The sequence below is a fragment of the Macrosteles quadrilineatus genome, unplaced genomic scaffold, assembly GCF_028750875.1.
Source record: "Macrosteles quadrilineatus isolate MER2022 unplaced genomic scaffold, UCM_ALF_1.0 Scaffold_3__2_contigs__length_128488019, whole genome shotgun sequence".
Classification (NCBI taxonomy): Eukaryota; Metazoa; Arthropoda; class Insecta; order Hemiptera; family Cicadellidae; genus Macrosteles; species Macrosteles quadrilineatus.
The window spans coordinates 101,249,999-101,260,028 of record NW_026542596.1 but is presented as its reverse complement, the minus strand read 5'-3'; the positions used below and the strand labels follow the sequence as shown (position 1 = coordinate 101,260,028).

At 34.5% G+C, this 10,030-nt stretch overlaps 1 pseudogene; it reads left to right on the top strand.

The window, feature by feature from the left end:
- The first annotated feature begins 326 nt into the window (after positions 1-326).
- LOC128989414 (proton-coupled amino acid transporter-like protein pathetic) overlaps positions 327-10,030 on the top strand; it is a 20,582-nt pseudogene continuing 10,878 nt past the window's right edge.

Sequence of the window (10,030 nt, the reverse complement as noted above, 5' to 3'; positions counted from 1 at the left end):
CAAGATGGCATTGCAAAATGCAAAGCCACACAGCCACAGCCACAGAAACATGAAACGAAACGAAAGACTCAGAGATAGGTCATGGATGAAACGGAATGGAATTATGGAAACGGTCCGATGATGATCTGTACCAATCCAAGGCCGCACCACTCCGCACGAACCAATCACACTTTATCGCAGTACCTCATTTCCATCATTCCACTATTCCACAGTCCTGCTTTGCTTTGGCTTTTGCAGTACACACACACACACAACACTCTTCTCTAACAACTTCAAAAATCGGTGTGTGTGACTGTGTGTGTGTGTTGTTATTGTGCTCTGCTTCTGCTGTCTGCTTAGGTTAAAGAATTTTTAGTGTTATATGTAATCTTTGGTGTTAGTAAGGAAAGTAGTTGTTAAGTAAGGTATCATTTTCATTTAAAATTTAGTGACAACCTAGATAAATAAAACCCAGACGTCCATTTGCTATACATAATGAATTTCTATCATCCTATCAACATAATTTTGGTAAATTTGTTAGTTATTAATTACATAACATTTTCTTTTCTTAGAATGTCTTTTTTTAGATTGTTTTTTAAATACATTTTAAGTGTTGCAACATTCCTAGTTAAAATAGGAAGGATATCTAGGTAAAATACAAGTGGTGTATTTTTAAATTACTAAGAAATAATCAAGGCCTAATTGTAAGTGCAACTAAGTTTAAATTCATGTTTAATGGTAACTGAAAATGGTTAAAACTTAGCTTACAACAACATCCTAAGTAAGTTAGTTTCAGCTCCTTTACCATTTCATGTTATTTAGAGTCAGTTTTCGTGTAGGCCTAGCTTAAAACTCACAAAAGGCTAACTCAAACCGGTAACACAAATATGTTAATTTTTCTCAGGATCTCGAACTTGGGCAGATGCATCGATTTTTGCTGTCTCCTTTGCTAAACGAGCCTAGGTTACAAATACAATAAGTACACGATAACTAAGTTATTAAGATCCATCTTGACACTGATGCTTGGCATAACATTCGTTGTAGCCTAAGTCAGTACGTAGTCGAGTCATGTTCTGTTCGCATGGTGTACGATTACGACTACAGTAGTGGGTACAGTTCGGCAGAGAACCTGTGATATATTAAACTTATTGGATTACATACATTTAGACAATGAGTATAACGACTATACACTTATTTTGATTCTGTTTGATATTAATATTGGGTAGACTTCCGTATCTGTTGGCACAAACAACCGAATGAAAATATTGATTATTCTATTGTTTCATTCGACATATCATTTGGTTAGTTAGGTAAGGTTGTTTGTGCCAACAGATATGGACGCCTACCCTTAGTATTGCATTGTATGTTAAAAACAACAGTGATAGCAGATCTTGACCAGAAACAAGAAAAACCAAATTTGTGATAAGGACTGACTAAAATTATTGCGATTCATGTGACTTTGAGAACCTATATAGGCTATATTTATATATCAAGAGAAACCAGATTTTTAGCTGAAAATCTATCGAATAACATCACCAACTACCTATGTGTGAATTAACATAGAATTGGTTGAAACATGGAAAAGTGTGGTGAGTCGGTGGCTCAGTCAGTAGCAACGCAGACTTCGGGCCCAAGGCAGTAGTGTCGTGGGTTCGGAACCTGGTCACTGCCACTAACTTTTATCAGCACAGTTCACCTTTGTACTGTACCGGCTCACCCCTTGCTTTGCTGGATACGTTCCACGCACAGATCTGTAGTCTATGTGGACGGGCAAATGCAAGGTTAAAAGAGCCCGCCAACCTCTTAAAAAAAAATATATTAACAGAACTACGGCCGTTTATACTTTTGTAAACCTACTGGGCAATTATTTAATATGTCTGCAACGCGATATCGTTTAATTTTTTGATGTCTACTTACAGTTTTTTTCACACTGAATCCAAAAATGCAATCAGTTTTTGTCGGAGAGATTCCTAAGATGGCTGTAAACGAAGGTTAAAATTACGAATCTAAGGTTCATTGAACGGTACTGATGGTAATATGGCGTGGTCTGGACGGGTCCATATGTGGACTGAGGACTGGACTGAGTGAGGAGAGCAAACAACTGTTTATACTCGACTTAATGCAGAATCAAATCAATTCGATTTGAAAACAAATAATCAGCTCTTATTTAGGCATGTGGGGAAGGTAGGTCGGGTTTTATGCGGATTCGTGACTGTATTAATTGATTTGAAGTGACGTTAGATTAGGAAGTTTAAGGTTAGGTTGTAATGAACCGACTCATTAATTGAGCCTATGCTACTTCCAGACATAGTTTTTGAACAATTAAATTTAATGGATAACACAATGAAATATCCTTATAAAAAATGTGTAAGCTAGTATCTAAGTGTTTTTCTAGGGTTTTAACTGTACAAAAACAGTCTTAAGGTGACACAAACCAACATCTCGATTCATTATAACCTAAACTTTACCTTCCTAATCCAACCTAACTTCAAAACACTAATACAGGCCAAAATTTGCATAAAGCTCAACTCACCACCGTGACATGCCTAAATAAGAACCAAGTTTAAGTTACATGCAATTAGTCTCAGTTCATTCCTCTTGTAAATGTCATCCGGCCTACCTTGTTTATTCTAATGTTGTATTTTTGTCTGGCTATATCTTGAGTAATATTCATCAGCGGGGGAAAAATTGTACTTGGATGCAGGAGGTAAAAAACTATAAAGTAGGCCTACCGTACCAAAGATATAACTTATCAAAATTAAAAATTTGTTTGGAGTTAGTAATTAAATACAGTAGACCTACTATAGTTTTATTTAAGTTAAACAAAAACGTTTATCAATAAAAACGTAAATAGATCATTACTTAATTTGATGTTTATATTTGGGGAAAATAATATCTTCAAAGCGACTTAGCAAACCAAATCAAAATCGATACAAACCCATATTTAATCTGTTAGTATATTGCAGGTTCTCTGCGAAACTGTACCCTGACTAGTTTTTGTCATGGTCGGTCTAAGAGGCCTACCCTTTTTCCCTAAGCGACTCCGCATCATACCAAGAAATAGAATCTAACTGAACTCTGGGCTGGACTTGATTAGGCTACTTAAAGTTATTTCAAACTACTGTGGGACGTAGTTAGAGGTGTGCACGTGTTAAAGGTAGGCCCTATTTGTTTCTTAGAAATTGCACCTAAATGTCCCGGTAAACATTCTAAACAAATTTTAAGTTACCCTACCTAGTTTTTTAAGACCACAACAATAATAAATGTATAGGCAACCGGATGACATATTTATCTAAATTAGGCTTTAACCCTTTCTATACTAGTTTTTTGTTCTTGTAATTTTCCGAAACATGCTAGAGTTATTTACTTATTTTGTCCGAAAAGTGCTAGGCTTGCCACAGGGAATCTGTTCTTGATGTTTTGAATATAGGGTATAGATTTATATTAGATTAAGAAATTTCATTGTATTTTTATTTATTTATATTTTTAGTTTGTCAGGTTAAGTGTAAGAGAGGGCCATGTGGCCCTAACTTTGCCTGGTTAAATAAAGAATAATTCATTTTATTTCATTTCAGGGAGAAGTTTAGTATGCGGGGGAAAAATTGGTTAAAGTTAAATTTTTCTTCTCAAAAGTACTAAGGAACGATAGGCTATATCGTGCCTTGATCGTATGAGGAATCGAAAGAAACCATCGCTGTTTCGTAACAACAACTGAGTCACCGATATGCACATTTAAACTCACACAATCTAAAGCTGCGCTTTCACGATATATCGTCGCTTAGCACTTTTCGGACAAAAGACGCACGACGATATATTGTCACATAGCATTGAAAGGGTTAAAATAAATTATATCTTGGCTATTGGCCTAGTAATGTATAATTTAGAAAAATAACCAACATTATTGACCAGCATCACCAAACTAAATTAACAGAAGCATATCAGCATATGCGCCTGTTAAGTAAGATAACTAGAACTAATCTGCTTATCATTTGTTCGTCAGTGTTTGAACAGTGAGTCAATAGAACTTATATCAGTGGCCAGCCACAACTCTAAGCAGTCTTTTAAGCTAAGAGACATACCCGTAACATTGTAGATTGGAATTCTCAATAGTCGAGGTTGTCAGTTTTAAAGGTTCAACTTGTGACTTAGCTTACCAGAATAATGGTCAAAGCTTTATTTGTATGTGCTCATTAAGATCAAGAAATAAGGACCTATATGATTTTGGTAGAATTCTGACCATCAAAGGCCAAGAATTTCTAAAAGTTTGCCATCATGCCCGTCACGTAATGTACGGTAATAAAATTGTAATAATACAATGGCTATTAATGTATGTAATTTTACTAAACTTACCTGTTTAATATGTTGCAAAATATAGTCAGTTAGCTTTTATCTGAAAAGTAAACTGTTACTTTGCTTTTCTCATTTCAACAATAGCAAATTATTTACATAAATAAATTACAGCTGTGTCTTTAATTTATAATAAACTTATAATAACTTAAACTTAAATTGCCTTTCAATTAAAAAGCAGCCTTGCCATTTTATTTTTACTGAAACATAGATTCTAGGACAAGTTATTTTTTAAATTATAAACAAGTGTTTCAACATTGTAAATGATGTTTCATGAAGCCTCAGCCTAATGCTCTGTAAAAACCCCTACCAAGTAGACGTTGAATTATATGTTTATTTTTTACAAATTTACTTTGGGCAATGTATCTGATGCTTTAAGAATATCAACTATTTTGTAGCCTTTCTATTGTTAAAAACAACATGTGATACTAAAGAGTTCATTGTTTATTTAGGATCTTTCATTTGAAACCCTGGTTAGTAATTTTACCGTTCAATTTTTTTTAGACTGCCGAAAGAGTGCTGGTTCGCAAATCACCGCTAAGTCAGCTTCAGCTTTCACGAGTTCTGATTGGTAGAACAAATGTGTGTACAGCGCATAAGAGATTGCTCTACCTTTCTCCCAACAATGGCAGTGTTGTCCCTGGAAAGCTATTGCAAGTCGAAGATGGAATTTTCAAGAAAATTTTGAAAAAGATAAAATTTCTTATGCTTGATAATGCAGTAAGTATATTTTAAATGTGATGAACTCACTAAATGTCTATAACAAACCATGATTTTAGTTACAACTAGTAGATTTACCTGTATTTGAAGGAGAGGGAATATAGTAAAAGAATGTGATTGTTAATGAAGTTGCAGGTTAAAAATACAGCTGTGCTATTGTTTAGAACAAATCAATGATACCACTTATTTACAGTTGTATGGCATAAACTTATTATGCAAACATTTCAGACATAACAGGCAGAAACAACAAATCCAGAACAGTTCCAGACAGTTGCCAGAAATAACTTTCCTCTAAACGACTGATTCGTTTTGATAGATTATGTATGTAGTATAAAACTTAGGAGAAAATGTGTCTGATATGAAGCATAACTGGGTTTTTGAACATGGACTATTTTGTAAAAAAAATATGTTAGGTAACTTTTTAAAAGTCATAGACTTGCAAAAAAAAAAATTCAATACAGGTAAAAGGGTTTAATCTTGATCGATGCTCATTTGCTTTTTTTTTATCTGGGTTGGACAGCGTACATTGCAATCCACAACCTACTGACGCACGAACAGTCAGACAGCAATTTAGATAAGACTCGTTCCGGCATCCATGAAAAGAAGCTGTCTATTTTCTAAGAACAGCCAAGGATTTTTTTCTCCTTGGTGAAACATCATTATTTAAGATTAGTATTTGTTAATAGCATCAGGCTTGGCGCATGATGAAATGGTATCAAGCCCAAAGGCTACATTTAATATTAACCAACGATATGGGGAATTTAAAAATATGTCTTTGTCCTTAACCATTATCTATATTTATTTTTACGATTGCCATAGGCCTACTTATTTATCATACACCTTTCTTTTACAGAAACTATCAGCACTTGGCTATTTCCTGTACGAGACCATCGCAGATAAAATCGACTACTTATCATTTTTCAATGGTAAAACTTTGTTTAATAGCATTTTATGTTATTGTTACTTCCTCTAATGCTTATACAAATTATTTATTTTAAGATCCTTTAAAAAAGAACGCGACAGGTGGCTAGGGTCTATTATTGATTATTGAAGTATATACAGGGTGACCGTTAAGTCTTAGGACGACTTTATAACTTTTAAACAACAAACGATATCACAACCACATTTGGTATACCGTTACTGTAAATTGTAAGCTACTTTTCTGTGTACATGGTGGTCGGATATCACCTTTGGGGGACGGCCCGTCGGGGGTCAGAAGAAAATCTTTAATGACAGCCTATGTTGAATTGTACATCATTTTAAAGGTCTACTTCAACTGAAAACAATGCAGCAAACCGCACTTCAAAAGGTTGATCCTGCGCAAAATGGCAGATGTTCAAAGATTTTCAAAATTAGCCAATTTCTTTAAATTAAAACACTTTTTTAAATCTTTAAACAACTGTCATTTTTTAACGGATGGTCCTTTTGAAGTACGGTTTGCGGCATTGTATTCTACCAATAAATACCTTTAATTTGATGTGCATATCAACGTATGCTTCCATTCAAGATTTACTTCCGACTCCTTGTGGGCTGTCGCCCTGAAGAGTTATTTGGATCACTGAATGTGAAGTTATGGGGATCATTTTAAAGGGAATTTTAAGCAAAGAAGAATGCCGCAAACCGTACTTCAAAAGGACCATCCGTTAAAAAATGGCAGTTGTAAAAAAGTGTTTAATTTAAAGAAATTGGCTAATTTTGAAAATCTTTGAACATCTACCATTTTGCGCAGGATCAACCTTTTGAAGTGCGGTTTGCGGCATTGTTTTCAGTTGAAGTAGACCTTTAAAATGATGTACAACTCAACATAGGCTGTCATTAAAGATTTTCTTCTGACCCCCGACGGGCCGTCCCCCAAAGGTGATATCCGACCACCATGTACACAGAAAAGTAGCTTACAGTTTCCAGTAACGGCATACCAAATGTGGTTGTGATATCGTTTGTCGTTTAAAAGTTATAAAGTCGTCCGAAGACTTAACGGTCACCCTGTATATTATAGACCGTGTAAGTGTATTTTTTTAATATTTTGAGGCCTTTTTTGTGTTTTCCCACCAAGTTGCTGTGATTTAGTTTCAACAAGAACTAATAAAATGAAATTTGAACCTCAACTTTTTTACTTCAAACAACTGAATATTAGTGCGTAATTTAGCAGGTAGCAAATCACCAAAGGTAATTTCCTATGTACCCAGTGGTTCTTAGCTCACAAAGACGTAGGCAGTGGAAACATTCGTATTTTAGCATTACCCTTTAACTAATAACTTACATTAAAATTAAGCCAAATGCTTAGTTGTTTTATTTGTCTGTTGTAAGTTATTGTATTTTACATTTTATATTCTTTTCCTGCCCCTGATATGTTTTTACTAATTTATTATAGCCTAAAACTACACTGCATATATTGTATACACAGTGCGCCTGTTTTCATGATTGCTCTAGTCTGCGTGTTTTAAAACCTACAGTATTTTATTTTTAAGATTACTGTGATTCTTTGCATGTATTATACTGCACTTGTTGTAAGTTTGCTCTTGTCTTGCCTGTAAACTTATTAGGCTACCATTAGTTTAATGACGTTCAGCCAATGCCACCATTAAACCAGCTTTAAATGTGCATTGTCGTACTTGCAATTGTGCATAGCGCTTACGGTGAATAAAAATTCTTGATTCTTAAACAGTAAACACACTTCCTTGCTGTAAGTGAATGCAATAACCATATGACTTATTTATTGTTAGAGATGTCGATGCCGGACACGTTCAACTCGTGGTTCCTGGTGACGGAGCTGCACGTGTGGATGTTGATGGCCAAGGCGATGGAGTATGGTCCGGACGGTAGAGTAATTCGCAACAAGATTGTGGAAGCCATGTGGAACGATGTCAACGACAAGGCAAAGAAACTCGGGGTTAGTAGAAAAATATATTTTGTGTGCATATTAGTAGCTTTAACATTCTTTTTCTTTGAATGATTGATGTGACTGTTAGCTACAGTCACTGAGTAACGTGAAGCTACTATCGCCAGAGTCATAAGCACAGTGTTGCAAGTTACCACTCTGTTCACAAGTGATAGTGATAGAAGCTGAGCAACTGACGGACATTGTGTGTTTATCACAAAGTTTTAGTCTTATTCCTAGTTTTTCGTCTGTTGTTTTAAAATATAGAGAATATTTTTTTTTTATTTCCTACTCTATGCAGAGTAAGCTGAAACTTGTTATTAAAAAAAAATATATATACAGATAAAACACCTGTAGGCTTATTTGATTTGGAAATTTGTCTTATAATATGGTCTACACTCTACAAAATTAACTCTTTTTATCTCAACTCAAACTTATCTTTATGAATATTGTTTTAAAGACTATACCCTGAAGTAATATCCAATGGAGAAGTGTGTTACTTTCAATTTATAGTGTTATGATTGACTGAGCATTGTTCGAGATTCAATTGGTAGTTTTGAAACGTGTCATTATTATTGTTGATAACAGAATATTTATTTTAAAATTTGTTATTCTTGAGAAGTAATGTTTTAATAGGTTTAAAAACTAAGTATTGGTCTCAAATTCATGCTATGTCAGTGTTGTTTGTTTTTATAAAAAAATATTTTATAAGTTTAAAGTTTGAAGTAAGTATGGAATAGTCCATTTTAATGTTTTTGTGTTCGCATCGTCCGTGATTTAAATGTGTTTTTGACGAGTTGCAAGCTTTGAAAATGTTGTCTTCGCAACGAAACATGTAAGCTGATGAGCAGTTAATCGTTGGACTATTTGACGGTGGTTTGTAAAAAACCTATTATTGTCGAAACCTAATGTTATTTAAAGTGGGAATAAATCTGACACGTATAAGAAAATATTTAAATGAAAATCTCCAATGACATTTGCTTAGCCTGTAGTTTGGCTGCGACGGGGAGATTTTAATAATAAAACTGAATAATTTTAATATAAAAAACCCATTCAAACTAAAGGAGGGTTGTTAATAAAAAATAAAAAAATAGTTTGCTCATAAATAATAGGGAAATCACCCCTATTGCCCTATTGAGATTGTTCTCACCTTCTGCTGCTTACCATATTCAAAGACCAATCCATTAGGTATTGCATCTTTAATGTAGTATATTGTAATTGTTAATACTTAAGTTTCTTTGACATAGCCTGAAAACTTGTCAGCGGCGAGAGAACAAACAAGGTTGCTCGGAGATCAGTTCCAAGCTGCGATTCTGGCCTACGATGAAGGGATTCTGACTGACGACAGAGTGCTGGCCTCCGCGCTCTGGAGGAGGTTCTTTGAAAAAGAATGCAAAAACGCAAGGACTTTGGAAATCATGGTCAGATATGTTAGACTACAGGTAAGGGCTCAATATCACAACACTTGATACAAAATGACACATCTTTTTTAAAGCGAAGTGGCATTGCCTCTCATTAAATTATTCAACCAATATATAATTTTTACACACTAACAAGTTTTCATATAGTTAATTCTTTAGATATTTCGCATAATGTATTCAAGTGTTTAAGATTGAATACCTTTTGATAATTTTAATTTTACAATAATAAAATGGATATCAGAGTTAAACCATAGACAAAATGAATTAAATATAGACCGTCAGCTGTGCTGCGTCTACCATAGGTTCTGGCGCACACCGCTGGGAGCGCCATGTAGTTACGGCGTACGTGCTACGTAACTACACGGCGCTCCCAGCGGTGTGCGCCAGAACATATGGTAACCGCAGCACAGCTGACAGTCTATATTTAATTCTTTTTGTCTAGGTATGGTTAAACTATTACAATGTTACATAGTAGCACCTAGTTTTAACCTTTTATGTTGTACATATTTATTTTTTTCCATTTGACCACTGTTGTGAAACATGTTTTATGTATATTTACTGTCTTGTGAGTAACTGTATAAGCATAAATATATGTTTTTAGTGTTATAATATGTTTCTTTTATTTACTTTCCGTAAGTATAAGGTTGAAGAGGCAGCTAAATATGAGATTCATAGATCCTAGACT